Source organism: Tachypleus tridentatus, chromosome 1 (assembly GCF_004210375.1).
Source record: "Tachypleus tridentatus isolate NWPU-2018 chromosome 1, ASM421037v1, whole genome shotgun sequence".
In the NCBI taxonomy this organism is placed as follows: domain Eukaryota; kingdom Metazoa; phylum Arthropoda; class Merostomata; order Xiphosura; family Limulidae; genus Tachypleus; species Tachypleus tridentatus.
The window spans coordinates 124,891,297-124,906,744 of NC_134825.1; the positions used below are offsets into that span (position 1 = coordinate 124,891,297).

At 34.5% G+C, this 15,448-nt stretch overlaps 1 long non-coding RNA gene across 1 annotated transcript in view; it reads right to left on the reverse strand.

Annotated features, from left to right (window-relative positions):
* Positions 1 to 10,348: 10,348 nt before the first annotated feature.
* LOC143222708 (uncharacterized) overlaps positions 10,349 to 15,448 on the reverse strand; it is a 93,113-nt gene continuing 88,013 nt past the window's right edge. Inside the window, exon 3 of the long non-coding RNA XR_013012427.1 lies at positions 10,349 to 14,814. This is a non-coding gene — a long non-coding RNA (uncharacterized LOC143222708). The remainder of the gene's footprint in view (positions 14,815 to 15,448) is intronic.

Consider the following 15,448-nt stretch of genomic DNA (forward strand, 5'->3'; position numbering starts at 1 on the left):
GTATGGTAGCTATGGTGTAAATGAATATAAAATGTAGTCTTATCAGTTCACATTCTGTATTTGTTTTATTAAGATATACTTAAGAGATTATTTCCCCTTTATATTTGTACACATAAAGTTCAATTACTTCTCTGTGCATGTATCTATAAGAATAATTTCTCTAGTAGTTTCATATTGGGTTTTTGCTTTATGGACTTATACTGCTAGAAAGTGGGTTTTGATACCAGTGGTGAACAGAACAGAGATAGCCCTTTATGCAGCTGTATGCTTAATAACAATCAACAACTCTTATGTTATGTACGAACAGCAATCATTTTAAATGTTTTATTGTAGAATAATTTTTATGCATTTTATGAAATTTAGTGTAAATTGAGTACCAAGAAGAGACAAGTGACAATTGCTTTTCAATGGAAATGTTGAATTTCATATTACGTTCACTAGCATAATTAAGAGAAGCTTTCCTTCTACTCCTAGCTCTGGAAAATCTCTTCTTAGACTTATGCTAAAATGATTAGAAATATAAATTAATTAATAAACATTTTTTGTATTTTGGATTTGTTTGACAGTTTTCTTTTTCATTCTTCAAATCTTGATTGAAAATATTGCTAATACTTCTTATAATCTCTTGTCTTCAGATTTACAACGCTAAAATCAGGGGTTCGATTCTCCTCGGTGGACACAGCAAACGGCTCGATATGGTTTTGCTATAAGTAAAGTACACACATTATTATCTCAAAGGGTGTAAATATCTCACGATATTTTTATAGAAATTTTTTTTGGAGGTAAAAACCTCTAATTAAAATAAAGAAAAAAACATTTTTCATCAAATCTTCCGACGATAGAAGCTGCTATTTAAGATAAAATAAACAAAACAGAACTTGTAAAACATTATTTCACTCTAATAGCTGGCCCGGCATGGCCAGGTGGTTAAAGCACTTGATGCGTAATCCGAGGGTCGCGGTTTCTAATCCCTGTGACACTAAACATGTTCGCCCTTTCAGCCGTGGGCGCGTTATAAGGTGACGGTCAGTTCCACAATACGTTGGTAAAAGATTAGCCCAAGAGTTGGCGGTGAATGGTAATGACTAGCTGCCTTCCCTCTATTCTTACACTGCTAAATTAAGAACGGCTAGCCCAGATAGCTCTTGTGTAGCTTTGTGCGAAATTCAAAAACAAACCGCAATAGCTAAATTTTGAAATCATGAAAAATATCAAAATATTTGATAATGGTCGCGCAAACGATCGAAACATTGTACAAAAAATAAAGCTATTATTTTAACCCACTGTAGGAAGTAGTAACTTTAATTCTTTTAACCCACTGTAGGAAGTAGTAACTTTAATTCTTTCTGTGGGTATGGCGATATTTCTGTAGACTTACAACGCTAGAAACTGGATTTCGACAAACCTGGTGGGCATAGTACAGATAGCCCTTTGTTTTATCTTCAAACAGGCAAAAATAACGTTAATATAGATTTTTAATAACTATTTATTCCGGAATGTAATAAAAAGTTTTATTTCACCTCAATATTTCAAACTCTGACTTTAATTTTGCTGTATGCCAGAACAATGATGCATACATTTAAAGAAACGTAGCGGGGCTAAAAAATAAAGTTGAGCTTTAATGGCAATCAATGATCATTTTGATGTATGATCAATACATAGAAAACACTAATTCCCGGCTTTATCAGTCTTTAACAAACAACATAAAATTTTACAAGCAGAATGGCTGGCAAACATCGCTGGAAAACCGGCAGGTGGTACTATGTACGGAATAATTCATTAACTGACTGGAAAAACAAGAAAGCACGTTTCGATGCTCCGAACTAACAAACGAAAAGTTCTTCTGGCTAGTAATTATGCAATACACCAAATCAAATAGTGAATTATGTACACAATAAAGATTGTTTACCAGCTAGTTAGAGAGAACATCAACTATTCTTTTCCTTCTCGTCTAATCGATTTTTTCCTTTTCTCCAACATTTGATGAGATTCTCAAACTTGGGAAAAGCCAATTATCAACTAATCAATACATTAATGGGAAACCAAACAGAGATAAAGATATAACTGCGTAGGACCTTTGTCTGGTTTCGTTCGTCCTGCGTATGAGAAAACCTTTGGTTCATCGAGTTTGCTGTTCAAAATTATTTGGACCTTGTCCTCATTAAGATAAGTATAGCGTATCTAATTTCATTAAAAGCTAACTTTGACAGTTGCCAAAAACAGTGAATTCGTGCTTTAGTTTCTAAATTCTATATTTTTGTCCTTTGCCTTAAAAAATAAAAGTATGTTTTTTTTAATTACTGAAATACAAAGTAGCTTCGAATTGTCGGAGGTGAGTATTAGCTTAGCGGTAAATCTGCATACTTAAAACCCTAACAACAGGTGTTCGATACTCATGGTAGGTGGAGAACAGATAGCCCGTTGTGTAGCTTAATACTTAATATCAAACGCACTTGAAACAACTCAATTGTTGGAATGACTTTCAATATGTTTTATCTCACTGTTACTGATTGCTCAAACAGTAATTAAAAACCCGAGTTTTAGAAAACGAGAAGTCATTTACATGTTTAAATGTGTTTTTTTCTGTCTATAATTTGCTTAAGAACTTTTTAATTTATTTATATAAATATCATTATAAAATTTCACTGATGACATCAATCAAACCAAAAGTACAGCGAATAGGTTTTTATTTGAGTAAATAAGTAAGGGAAGCAGTATAAATTAGGTACAGTTTGTTGTAAGCAGAACTTAAATGTGGCCTCATTTGAAATATTGATGAGAAACGTATTCAGTCAAATTACAACATAAAAACATCCATTGATTCGAAAAGACTCCATGTGGTCGCGTCCAACTGCGTACAACCCGAATACTGACAACAGCCAGGTTATCCTGTTACACGCCCAACTGCACGTGGTTTTTAGGTTGCCTCCCCTTCTTCAGGATCACTCCCCTATAAAACCCAAATAATCACTTTGTTTGCCTGCCAGTTATTTCATAACTTCATTAGACCGTTAACCATCCGATAACATTATACACAATCAGACAAAAATTAAGTGACGTGTGTTTGGTGGACATAAAAATATCCTTACTCATATAACTCATTTCTTTGATTAGTGTAGATTGCCTGTTCTAAAGATTCCATCTCTTTTTTTGTTTTTAATGTCGGTTTACAATGTGGATAATTTGTTCAAGCAACAGAAAAATGGTATGATTTAAAAATAATTGAAAATCTATGCATATGAATCTTTTACTAAATTGAATAAAAATTGTTAACATTGAGAGTGAAACATATCTACCTAGCTACAAAAAGTATTTAAGTATTCTACCTGCTATTTACTATAAATATAAATCTTTCATATAAAATCTTCTCACTGGCTCAGCGGTAAGTCTAAAGAGTCACGTAGCTATAAACCAAGTTTCGATATTCGTGGTGTGCACAGTACAGATAGCCCACTAGTATAGGTCTCTGCTTTTTAACAACAAGCAAACTTTCAAAATAAAAATGGTTTGAAACGAATGGGTTATAAAGACAAGTTTAAATAGTCAACGATTTTTAGGAAGGTAAAAAAACCAAGCAAAAAGATTGACATGGTTTTTTTCATACTTTTATGTATTCGGAGCTCATTTTTAATACGATAGTGGTCAAATTTTATTGCATATTTGATAATATTCACATACGCGTTACACAAGAAAAAAAAATGTTTTTGATTTCAGAGAGTGCAAACAACAAAGGCGCGGCATGGCCAAGCGCGTAAGGCGTGCGACTCGTAATCCGAGGGTCGCGGGTTCGAGCCCGCGTCGCGCTAAACATACTCACCCTCCCAGCCGTGGGGGTGTATAATGTGACGGTCAATCCCACTATTCGTTGGTAAAAGAGTAGCCCAAGAGTTGGCGGTGAGTGGTGATGACCAGCTGCTTTTCCTCTAGTCTTACACTGATAAATTAGGGACGGCTAACACAGATAGCCCTCGAGTAGCTTTGTGCGAAATTCCTAAACAAACAAACAAAGCAAACAACAATGTTTACAATGTTTTATCTAATAAACAATCTAGGCTTATGAATAAGCGCAGCTGTGAACTTTACCTCCTAGAAGTATAATCCCAGGTGCTGATGTATGTTGGAGCTAAAACATAAGGAATTTAAAATTATATCGCAAAATATATTTCTACATATTTAACTGATTAGTCTAAATAGTATAATTAAATGTAATACTTGTTTATGAAGTGTGTTCTAAATGTTGGCTAATAGTGAAAACTATAGACACAGTGATTTGTAATAGCGCAACTTGAATAAATCCTACATTTGAAATAGTGAAAAAGAAAAAAATCCTGTGTTGCGAAGCATAATTTTGTTTTTTATAATTTTAGAAATTGAAGTTTGATATTTGTGAACAATAACACAACTTCAAGTAAAACAGTATTGAGCGTAGTTGCTATGATTTAGATTATGTAATTTTTGTGCTCACAAAGTCCTACTAAACATTTGGAGGTGATAAAGAAATTAAATAAAATCTTTATTATTGCGTCAAGTATTGTTTGTTTGTTTTTCTCTGAGCACAACAAGAATATAATTTGATACTCATATCGAGCTGACTGTGATAAGTAAAAAAATATCCAAACAAAATAAATAAATAGAAAAAAAATGAAATATTTTGAACTCATATTCGCTTTTAAGCACAAAGGTTCACAATAAGCTATCTGTGACTTGACCACCATCTGTATCGAAGCCAAGTTTTTAGCGTTATAAGCCTTCCCGCTGAATCATTGGGGAGCAAACTCGTGTAGCACAACTAAATGTGACTTCACTTTATTGTTCGTCATATTATAATAATTTATCTTCTTTTTCACGAAAGTAGTTCACAGTTGTCAAACACAAAAAGTGACAATAAAGGAAATTATCTTTAATTCTAACAACAAGCACTGGTACAAGATAGTAAAACACAAAACGAAAAGCTACATCATTCATTGATATTTTAAATCAAATATCGATCTGCCTGCCGAAGCTTTGAAATAAAACGTAAATTTCATTAAGGCTCAAATCTGACGGCGCTTCACCACTTCACTTACCAAGACTCGAACTTTAGAAAATAGTTAATTTTTTTGGATTTTTTATTTGGTTGAAAGCAAGTTCTGTTCTCTTTTGTTACCCTACAAAAACCGCTTTTGTTATAAGGCATGTTATAATGACATGGGACATAAAATAATTAATGCTGAGAACTAGTAAAGCGGATTCTATAACAAGAAAAATGAAAAGCGTCCTATCAATAACTTGTAGCAGGACATCCAGTGACAACGTGATGTGGTGTGGCGCTTGTACGTCTATTGTGTTTTTTTGGAATGGCACGAAGTTGACTTGTTAGCCATATTCTCTCGGGGATAATATGTCACAAGCAGGGGTAATTACATTTTGTTATAGTGAAAGATCAGAGTGGACAGGAAGCACCACAGCAACTATAGGCTCATCTTTACCCGTCTCAGTTCCTGAATCACATACCACCTTTATACTTTTTGAATGACTAAAAGTACCCGTAATATGCAGGGCGTGTAACATCGTAGTGCAGATTATTAAATATGAAAGCTGGCCTGCTAGTACGTACGTTCCTCAGCCACCGCCTCGATAGTTGTTCGTCGATCTCGAATCTGAGAAATAATTTGGTTTATCGACATTTTCATAGTATTCTAGAAACGTTATGTAATCCGATAAAAATATTGTTTGTCCCTGTCTAATTTTAATTGAATTATAGAATATAAGTTTTTAACTTGAGATACGTAAAATATTAAAATACGAAATAGTAAATTGAAGTATTTGTTTGTTTTGTTTTTTTTAATTTCGCGCAAAGCTACATGAGGAGTATCTGCAGTGTAAGACTAGAGGGAAGGCAGCTAATCATCACCACTCACCGCTAAATCTTGGGCTACTCTTTTACCAACGAATAGTGGGATTGAACGTCACATTATAACGCCCCCACGGCTGAAAGGGCGGGCATGTTTGGTGCGGAATAGAAGTATCCTGACGTGTACATTTTGTGTATATGTGTGTGTTCTTATAAGTGCAGAAAATTTGTACTATTAAGTGATAGTTTCTTCTGGTGATATAGAACGAATTTAAATGCTTACCAACTTTAGAAATGACATACATTTCTTAGTAATCGAAATAAGGTTTGTTTGTTGTTAAGCGCAAAGCTACACAATAGACTATATCTGCTGTGCCAACAGAAAAATATTAGTTAATTAGTTAATCCAAAAGCATGTATTTCATTTAATTCGACTTGAAACTAATAAAGGTTACAGGGTAGAACTGTTTCCACTAGGACTAATTTTAAATGCATGACGTTTCTTAATTTTTCAATTTCTGTTTCTTTTCTCCTATCAACAGTTATAGTTATCTCTTCTTAACCAACTGTCAACAAAAGTAAAAAGAAGAATTACTTCTCTTGGCAACACAGCGGGAAACACGTGTTAAAGGAACACGAGTTAAGTTCATTCCATCGAGCATCGCTATAAGACGCTTGCCATGTCACCTTCTAACACCAGGTGGCCCGGCATGGCCAGGTGGGTTAAAGCGTTCGACTCGTAATCTGAGGGTCGCGGGTTCGAATCCCTGTCGCATCAAACATACTCGACCCTTTCAGCCGTGGGGGCATTATAATGGGATGGTCAATCACACTATTCGTTGGTAAAAGAGTAGTCCAAGAGTTGACGGTGGGTGGTGATGACTAGCTGCTTTCCCTCTAGTCTTACACTGCTAAATTAGGGACGGCTAGCAGAGATAGCCCTCTAGTATCTTTGTGCAAAATTCAAAAACAAACTAACTAACACCAGGTGGCTATGGATTTGCAGGTTTGTTTTCTCCAAGCTCGTTGCCTACCTTTTCCTTGAGATACGAAATGAGAGTGAGAGCAATGTTATCTTCAACTGGAACTGAAAACGAAACTAAGGTGCGAATCTATTAGAGACCCTGTCAAATTTGATAAAACCTCTAGCTATAGAGGGATACAAAATAGATAAAGATTAGACAAAGATTAGGAAAAGAGATAGAAGTATCAATAATATACTCAAACGCCAAAGTAGACGACTCTTATTGATGCTTAGATGAAGTTGAACTCGGAATATCTCAAACAGTCGAGTCAGATATAATTTAAATCCGAAGCCAAAACATCGTTAAAAACTACATTTTTGTTTCAGAACAATCCAAGCCTTTGAAAACAAGAAAAAATTAAGACTTATATACTCTTCAAAAAAAGAAACGCAAAAGGGATATTTTTGTTATTTTAAAGAGAAATATATGTATTAACGTTACAAGCTCAGAGTATGTGATGTTACACGTGTTAAGGCACTGATTGTCAGACCAAAATGACAATAAAAGTAGTGCACTTTGAAAACGGAGGAAAACATCGGATTTTTCGCCAAAACGCATTCGTGTCCAATAAATTTGTTTGAGAGATCTGCATGTTCTGCAAGTGCAACATGTGCAAAATCCCTATAAAAGGTTCTCGGTTTCCGTAGCTCAGTGTTAAGCCACCGACACGCAATACAGTTACGCCAAGACTGACTGAAGCACAACGCAACAAAGCCATTGGTCGCTTGGAAGCAGGCGAATCTCGATCAGATGTTGCCAGAGCTGTGAATGTCCACCCAAGCACCATTACAAGGCTATGGAATCGTCACCAACAACATGGAACAACTTGTGACCGTCCACGATCTGGCAGACCTCGTGTGACCACGCCCGCACAAGATCGCTACATCCGGTTACGTCACCTTCGGGATAGGACCACCACTGCGACGTCTACTGCCTCAACCATACCAGGGCTGCGTAGGATTTCCGATCAGACCGTACGCAACCATCGACGAGTTTCTTAGGCCCCATGTGCAATCCATCATGGTGAATGTCAACTACGTTTCTCAATATGACAACGCCCGTCCTCACACAGCCCGACTCACCACTGTCTTCTTGAGACACCACAACATCAACGTTCTTCCCTGGCCCTCCAGATCACCAGATAAACCCCATCGAACATCTTTGGGACGAGTTGGACCGACGTCTGCGACGGCGACAACCTCAACCGCAGACTCTACCTCAGCTTGCAGCAGCTTTGCAGGCTGAGTGGACAGCCATTCCACAGAATGTGATTCGTCATCTCATCGCTTCCATGGGGAGGAGATGCTGAGCAGTTATTGATGCTCACGGGGGGCATACTCGTTATTGACGTTGAGTGACGTTAAACTTCAACTAGTGAGCGTGGACTTCGCCTTTGCAGACTTTGGATGTTCAGCAGTGAATGTGCAAAGTTTCACACATGTCATACAGAACTATCCGGAATAAACTTGTTAACAATATGTCTCAAATTTTTCTTTTTGCGTTTCTTTTTTTGAAGAGTATATTTTGACTGATGAGCTAATGATTTATGCTTCTATGTTTTCAACCGCCAGTGGCACAGCGGTATGTTTGTAAACTTAAAACATTAGCAACTCGATACCGTGGTGGGCTGAGCACAGATAGATAATTATGAAATGTGTACTTAACTACAAAAATAAACAAATCTGTGTTATTTTCGTTTTAGAACAAAATCTGCCAGGAAGTTACAAAATAAACAAGTAATTTCTTGTTATTTGTGAAAATGGATGAGCATATAACATACTCTTGCTTTAATGGGAGTAGTTATATTATATAGAGAAAGATAATTGCATTATAAATTCGTTATATATAAAACACAATGAGAATTTTTGGTTTTCTTCGAAACTAGTTCAAAAGAATATTTCTTTTAATGTCACATACTAACCAATTCATCTTTCCTCAAAGTGTTTCAATTATTCGTCAAGTAAAAACGATATTTTTTATTTATAGTTTAAGGTGGTAAACAAATAAATAACCACCCACCGCTAACTCGCGGGCTACTCTTTAACCAACGAATAGTGGGATTGGCCTTCATATTATAACGCCTTCACGACTTAAATTCATTTAAATGAATTGAAACTTGGAGGTGGGATTTATAATCGGAAAGATACTAGTAAAACGAAATAATTTTAGACAGGAGAAAAAATTTAAATATTTGCTAATAGATGGCAGTATTAACATTAACAGGTCGACTTGGATGAACTTTTGAGCTTATAAATAAAACTTTGGAATTAGATTGATGTATATAAAAGCTAGAAATGTCTCTATGTTTTGTAGAATAATGTTATTATCGTAGTGATGTATTAAGATTTTTCTTCTATATTGTTATAAGTTGTCTGTCTATACTTTGAGTAATGCATGTTCTTCGCACAAAATAACTAAAAGAAAAAAATTACAAGATTTCTTTCTTCCTGTAATTTCAACAGGTTTCAGGCTGTACAGATGAAAGAAACATAAAATTTTCAGGTTATCGAATTTCTTGTCATAAATAAACTTATATTTGTAAATAATGTGTTATTCCTTCTTATTCTCTTTTCTTAATGTTTTACTACTCGGACTTTTAAACTGTGATGTTGACATTCTCAAAGTGTGTTGTTTTACTTCAACTTTTGCTGCTCTGGTTGCACACATTTAGTTATTAATGGGTTACTGTTTGTTGTTTTCAGTTTGACACATAAAACAGCGAAGTAAATTATGATCAAAATATAATTCTTCAAGTTTTTATGAGAAGATTTTGGATAACACATATTCAAAGGAAATTTCACATCTCAGAGAAGATGAATGGAGTATATAGTCCTTTTTAATTCATTTCTTTATGTTTGATTACAATTACTGGAAGTTAGAATGATTGAACAGAAATCAAGATACAACTCATTATGTAGAAACTACACGACTGATATTTCAAACTCTTTTTAGAACGATCTTGAGAGACGATTTTCATTGTTCTAGCAGTGAATACCAATTAAAAATGTGACATCATGGTATTAATAGAATAACAATGCTGTACAAAACATAAATCTGTTGTCTTTGTGCGTTATTAAGTTTTTTAAATATATTGAGTTACCTGTCAATACGACGAAATTAAAGACGCATTTGCTCGGCTTCGTCTTACAGATCTAACCGTAGGCATGTGCACACTTTTAAGGGAATTTGATATTTTTCAAGGCTCAGCAGCCATTAGCTTATTTTAAGAGAGAAAAAAACAACAACATTGGTACAGCGGTATATCTGCCAACTTACAACACTAGAAACAAGCGTTCGATACCCGTGATGGGCAGAGCACAGATAGCATATTGTGTAGCTCTGTGCTTAACTGCAAACAAATAGATCGTAACATTTCATTTTATAATATTAATTTTCCACTTAATCTTCAATGAAAGTGTAATTTCTCATTGTCGAACTCTTTTGTTAAAAATCAATATATGTTGGTATGTTTTTTGCTTTTGAGATTTTTTTCAGTGATCAAAAGAACAACAAAAAAGATTTTCTCCACTTCATAAAATTTTCAGCACCATAAAGCACAAAAACAGTTTATCAAAGATTTCATGAAACAGTTCTTAACACTTAAATGTTTGCTTCTCTGAACGCCTTTAGAAAGCCGTTACATCCATATTACATAGTACCTAGCTGTCGATCAAAAAAAAAATCGATCAAACACCCTTTTCAGAAGATTTTTAATCATGCATTTTAATAGTGTTCAAATACTTTTTAATTGCAGGTTCCATGCCAGTTCTTCTAAATTGAAATCGAATGCCTTATTTCAAATCACCAGTCAAAAATTTGAATTCATAATAAAAGTGGAGATTTTCGTTATCATGTGAAAAGGTTGTTTATAAAGTATAACATATTTATACAAGAGATATTTGTTAATGTTTGTTATTTTGAATTTTGCGCAAAGCTATTCGAGGGCTATCTGCGCTAGCCGTACCTAATTTAGAGCTAGAGGGAAGGCAGCTAGCCATCACCACCCACCGCCAACTCTTGGCCTACTCTTTTACCAACGAATAGTGGGATTCACCAGCACATTATAACGCACCCACAGCTGAAAGGGCGAGCATGTTTGGTGCGACCGGGATTCGAACTCGCGGCCCTCGGATTACCAGTCGAACGCCTTAACACACTTGGCCATGCTGGGCCTATCTATACAAGAGAGAAAGCGCCCCATTGCATTTCACTTTACTTGGGCAAGGCTTCTTTCTGTAAAGCTAGTATTAAAATAACTTGAAAACAAATAACAGTGTTTTTATAGCAAAGCCACAGAGAATTATCTGCTGTATCCAAGGGATAGAATCGAACCCCTGATTTTAGCGTAATAAATCCAAAGACTTACCGCTTTGAACAATAGCAACAAATAACAAAAATGATTTTTCTCCCAGTGGATTAACAGTAAGCTTAAGACTTATAAGGTTACATCTAGGGTTCAATTCCTTGTAGTGGACAGTGGCTAATTCATTAACATACGTAATATTTCTGTTTTTTACTATGAGTGTTTTGAGTACTTATTATGCAAAATAGCATCAAGTTTCTTACATTATATGAATAGTAATACTACGATTAATACGTTACAGGGCTGCGAAGCGTATAACTTAGTAGCGGGAATTTTTTATTTTATAACTTTTTTTTAACTGCTGTGAAATTTGGACACCTATCCTTGTTTACTTTTTTCTGATAAATCTGATATTCCATCGTTTTGTGATATTCATATTTTATTTTTTAAATTCATTTAAATCCGACACTTGTTGAACATTTTTACACAATTTTTCTTTCACCACATATTTAAGAGTCACCAGGTGGGTGAATTATAATGCTAAAATATTAGAGATCGATTCTTTTCGATGGACAGAGTGTAAGTATCTCATTGTGTTGTTGTCTCGCGCTGATACAACAGTAAGTATATGCATTTACAATGCTAAAATCAGGGATTCGATTCCCGTCGGTGAACACAGCAGATGACCCGATGAGGCTTTGCTGTGAGAAAACCACATACACATAGTGTTGTTTTATGTTAAAATGTAAGCAGAGATATCGGTTACTGTTGTTAAGGCAAAAGTATATCAGAAAGAAAGATAGAACAAAATTGGGCAGACGTTTTATTGTCCAAGTTTCAAGTTGATAAATCTGTCAGATAAAAATAGAAAATAATAAAGTGATATTAGAGTTTAATTAAATTATTAACTAATATGTGTCTCTTAAACGTTAGAATAAGTGGAAAATATTGTTAACGGAAAAAATATTTAATTTTTATTGCATTCAAATGCACATTTATTCGTTTTCTGCTTCCAATATTATTTCATTCATTCATTTCCATTTTTTTTCAAAAGTATGAATTATTGTTGAATTTATTTTGGCAATGATTGCGCTCGCAAGCTCACATTTATAACTAATCACTGAGTAATTATATCAGAGTTTTCTAGTAGTAATCTAAAACTTTGTTTGTTTTTTGAATTTCGCGCAAAGTTACTTGAGGGTTACCTGCGTTAGCAGTTTAAGACTAGAGGAAAGGCAGCTAGTCAACACCATCCACCGCCAACTCTTGAGCTACTTTTTTTTAATAATGATTAGTGGGGTTGACCGTCACATTATAACGCTCCCAACGGCTGAAAGGGGCGAGTATATTTAGTGTAACGAGGATTCTAACCCTTAACCCTAATATTACGAGTTAAGAGCCCTGATCACCTGCCCATATCGGGCCTAATCTACAACTTTATTATATAGTATCAAGTATAAAATGTATTACATTAAATAGTTGATAACTTCATTGATACAATCTAAAAATAGTTACATTACTGAATCAAAAATGATACCTCTACTAATAAAAAACTGTTGTTAATCCAGGAAAAATTTTGTTTCAAGATTCTAAGTGTATAACTGTGCACGCGTGGTCATGGCGTTTAAAAACAGAAAATCTTCCTTTATCTGTGTTAACAAAAATCTTTATATCGTATATACTAGCAGAGGGTAGTCGTTCGGAAAGTAAAGAACTGTATAACTCATACTGTCCATAATGCTCCCATTTCTTCCTTCTTCGACAGCCTGGTTGTTAGGTTACTCGACTAACAATATAAGGGTCGCGAGCTCGAACCAGAACAAGCTCGCCATTTCAGCTGTGAAGGTGTTATAATGTGACGATCAATCTCACTATTCCTAGGTAAAAGGTAGTCCAAGAGTTAGCGGTGGAAGGTATTCACCAGTTGTCTTCCTTCTAGTGTATCAATTCAACATTATGGCCGACTAGTGCGGTTAACTGCACGAAGTTAAAAAACAAGCAAATAAATCTTCATTGTTTTCGTGTTGAATCCCAACAATGATAATAACCGACTAATTTAACTGATTAAGTACTTGTGCCTTCAGATATATAGCCAAAAGTCCATTAAAAATGGAAGTGTGCTCTGTTTAAGGGTATTTTTTTATTCCTTTTCTTGTGTAAAAATCTTAAACAAAACAAAACATCGCTATACAGTTTTCAATTACCATATCAAAAATAATGGTAATCGAACCACACACCTCTGGAAGAGAAAATGAAAGTTAAATGAGTCGGTTACATTATGGAATGCTACTGAATGAGAAAATTAGATTGGATGCTTATAAAAATAATATCCACAAAGTCCTTCTGGAACCTTCTTTTAGAAATGGTAATCTCTGATATTCCCTAGTCCTCAAAACACAAGATGACAGTAATAATTCTTTGTTATTTAATGAGTTGAGAACAGTTTTTTGACATCAAACATCTGGCATGAACTGTGGGGTACTACAGTAACTGAAAGTATATTTCTAGAAATTTACTTGATTTTAAAGAATGGCATAAACTTCATGTATAATATAACCGGAAAATATAGAAATTTCTATAAAAAAAAAAAGCGGTGTCTCTTTTTTCCTATCCGTCATTTAATAGGTACAGTTTCCCATATACATCAAACTACCATTTTTAAGGGTAATTATAAATATAGGTTTGGCTCTAGCACAAATATTGTAAACATACTTAGAGTCTCTAATTAGTTGTTTTTTTTTGTTTTTTTACTCAAATCTTTGGAAAAGTTTAAATAATAACTAAAAACTTCTACCAATAACAAGCAAAACACGACATTAGGCTTTACTATAATTATATCTTTTTTTGTACATGAAAACTTGTTCGGAAATGCCAGTTCTTATAACTTCTACATGGGTTACTTTCTATATCCCCTCTATTATGGAAAACATTGTTCTTCCTTCCCATTTTTATTTTGTTCGCCGACAGTCGAGTCCGTGATTCACCATCCTGTTTATGTGGAAATATAAGTACTTATCTGTTCTACCACCTGCATGAAAACTGTGGACCAGATATCTGTACAGAGAGCGGGAGGTATTGATGGAGCTAGCTTCATACATGATTAGAAGGATGAATGACTGCCTATATAGGGCTGCATAAAATATTGGTTCTGGTATATTATTTTCTCGGTGTGGCATGTGTGTGGCGAGCAATTTTCTGTATTCTGTCAACAATTTTCTAAAGAAAAGTACGCTAGGCTAATTTCCGAATCTCTTGAAGCACTGCCTCATATTAAGCTAAATGATAAATGGCTTCAAACCAGTGGATTGAGGTTGTCAGGCTGTCTGGCCGTTGTCGTTCGTTGTTATACATACTGTCACTTCTATCTTACCTGTAGTTTTCTGCTTGGTAGACTTCTTTGTAAGACACTAGATCATATGCTACATACAAGCCAGACAAAGAGGCCGGCAAGAGGAAACCAAAGACTCTACGTAGAGAGGGTCCATACAAGACCCTTGTCTAAAGAAGATTATTATCCGGTTGTTAAGACCTACAGTATGTCAACATATTCAAACAGGCTATTAAGTATAAGCGAAAGTCTGGTTCTTGTGTAGTGTACATCTCAGCTTGAAGAGACAAATAGAGACTGTTTTTGTTTCTTTTTCAAAAGTTTCCTATCATCAGAAAAAATACAATATTTAATACAATACAATATTTAATAGAATACAATATAATATTTAATACAATATAATATTTAATACAATATAATATTTAATACAATACAATATTTAAATACAATATTTAAAGCATTTTTGTTTTGTTTTTTAAAGTAATTGGAATTTTTTTATTTTTCATACAGTTCAGTAATAATACATTAAAGACATCTCGAATTATTCATAATAACTGTTTCAATTTTGTCTAACGTGCTTATAAATCATCATATGTCCTTCCCCCTGTGAGACAGCCGAAAGGTTTCGGATTAACAATTATAAAATCAGAGGTTCGATTCCCCTTAGTAAACACAGCAGATAGCCCGATGTTGCTTTGCTATAAGAAAATACGCACACACGTCATTATGTTTGTTTCTTGTTAATTTGGTAGCAGTAGTTATACATTAATAGCTACTGTGAAAACCAAATATTAATAATTCCCAAATTAAGGTTCTTCTCGAAGAAAACCACGAAGAATTTATAATTTTCAAGCATTTGTCCTTAAATCATGATGAAAGTTTCAGTGAAGCCTCATAAACCTTTATGAAAACAAAATGCACAAATATCAACAGATAGCAATTTGAGAGTCACTTATTGG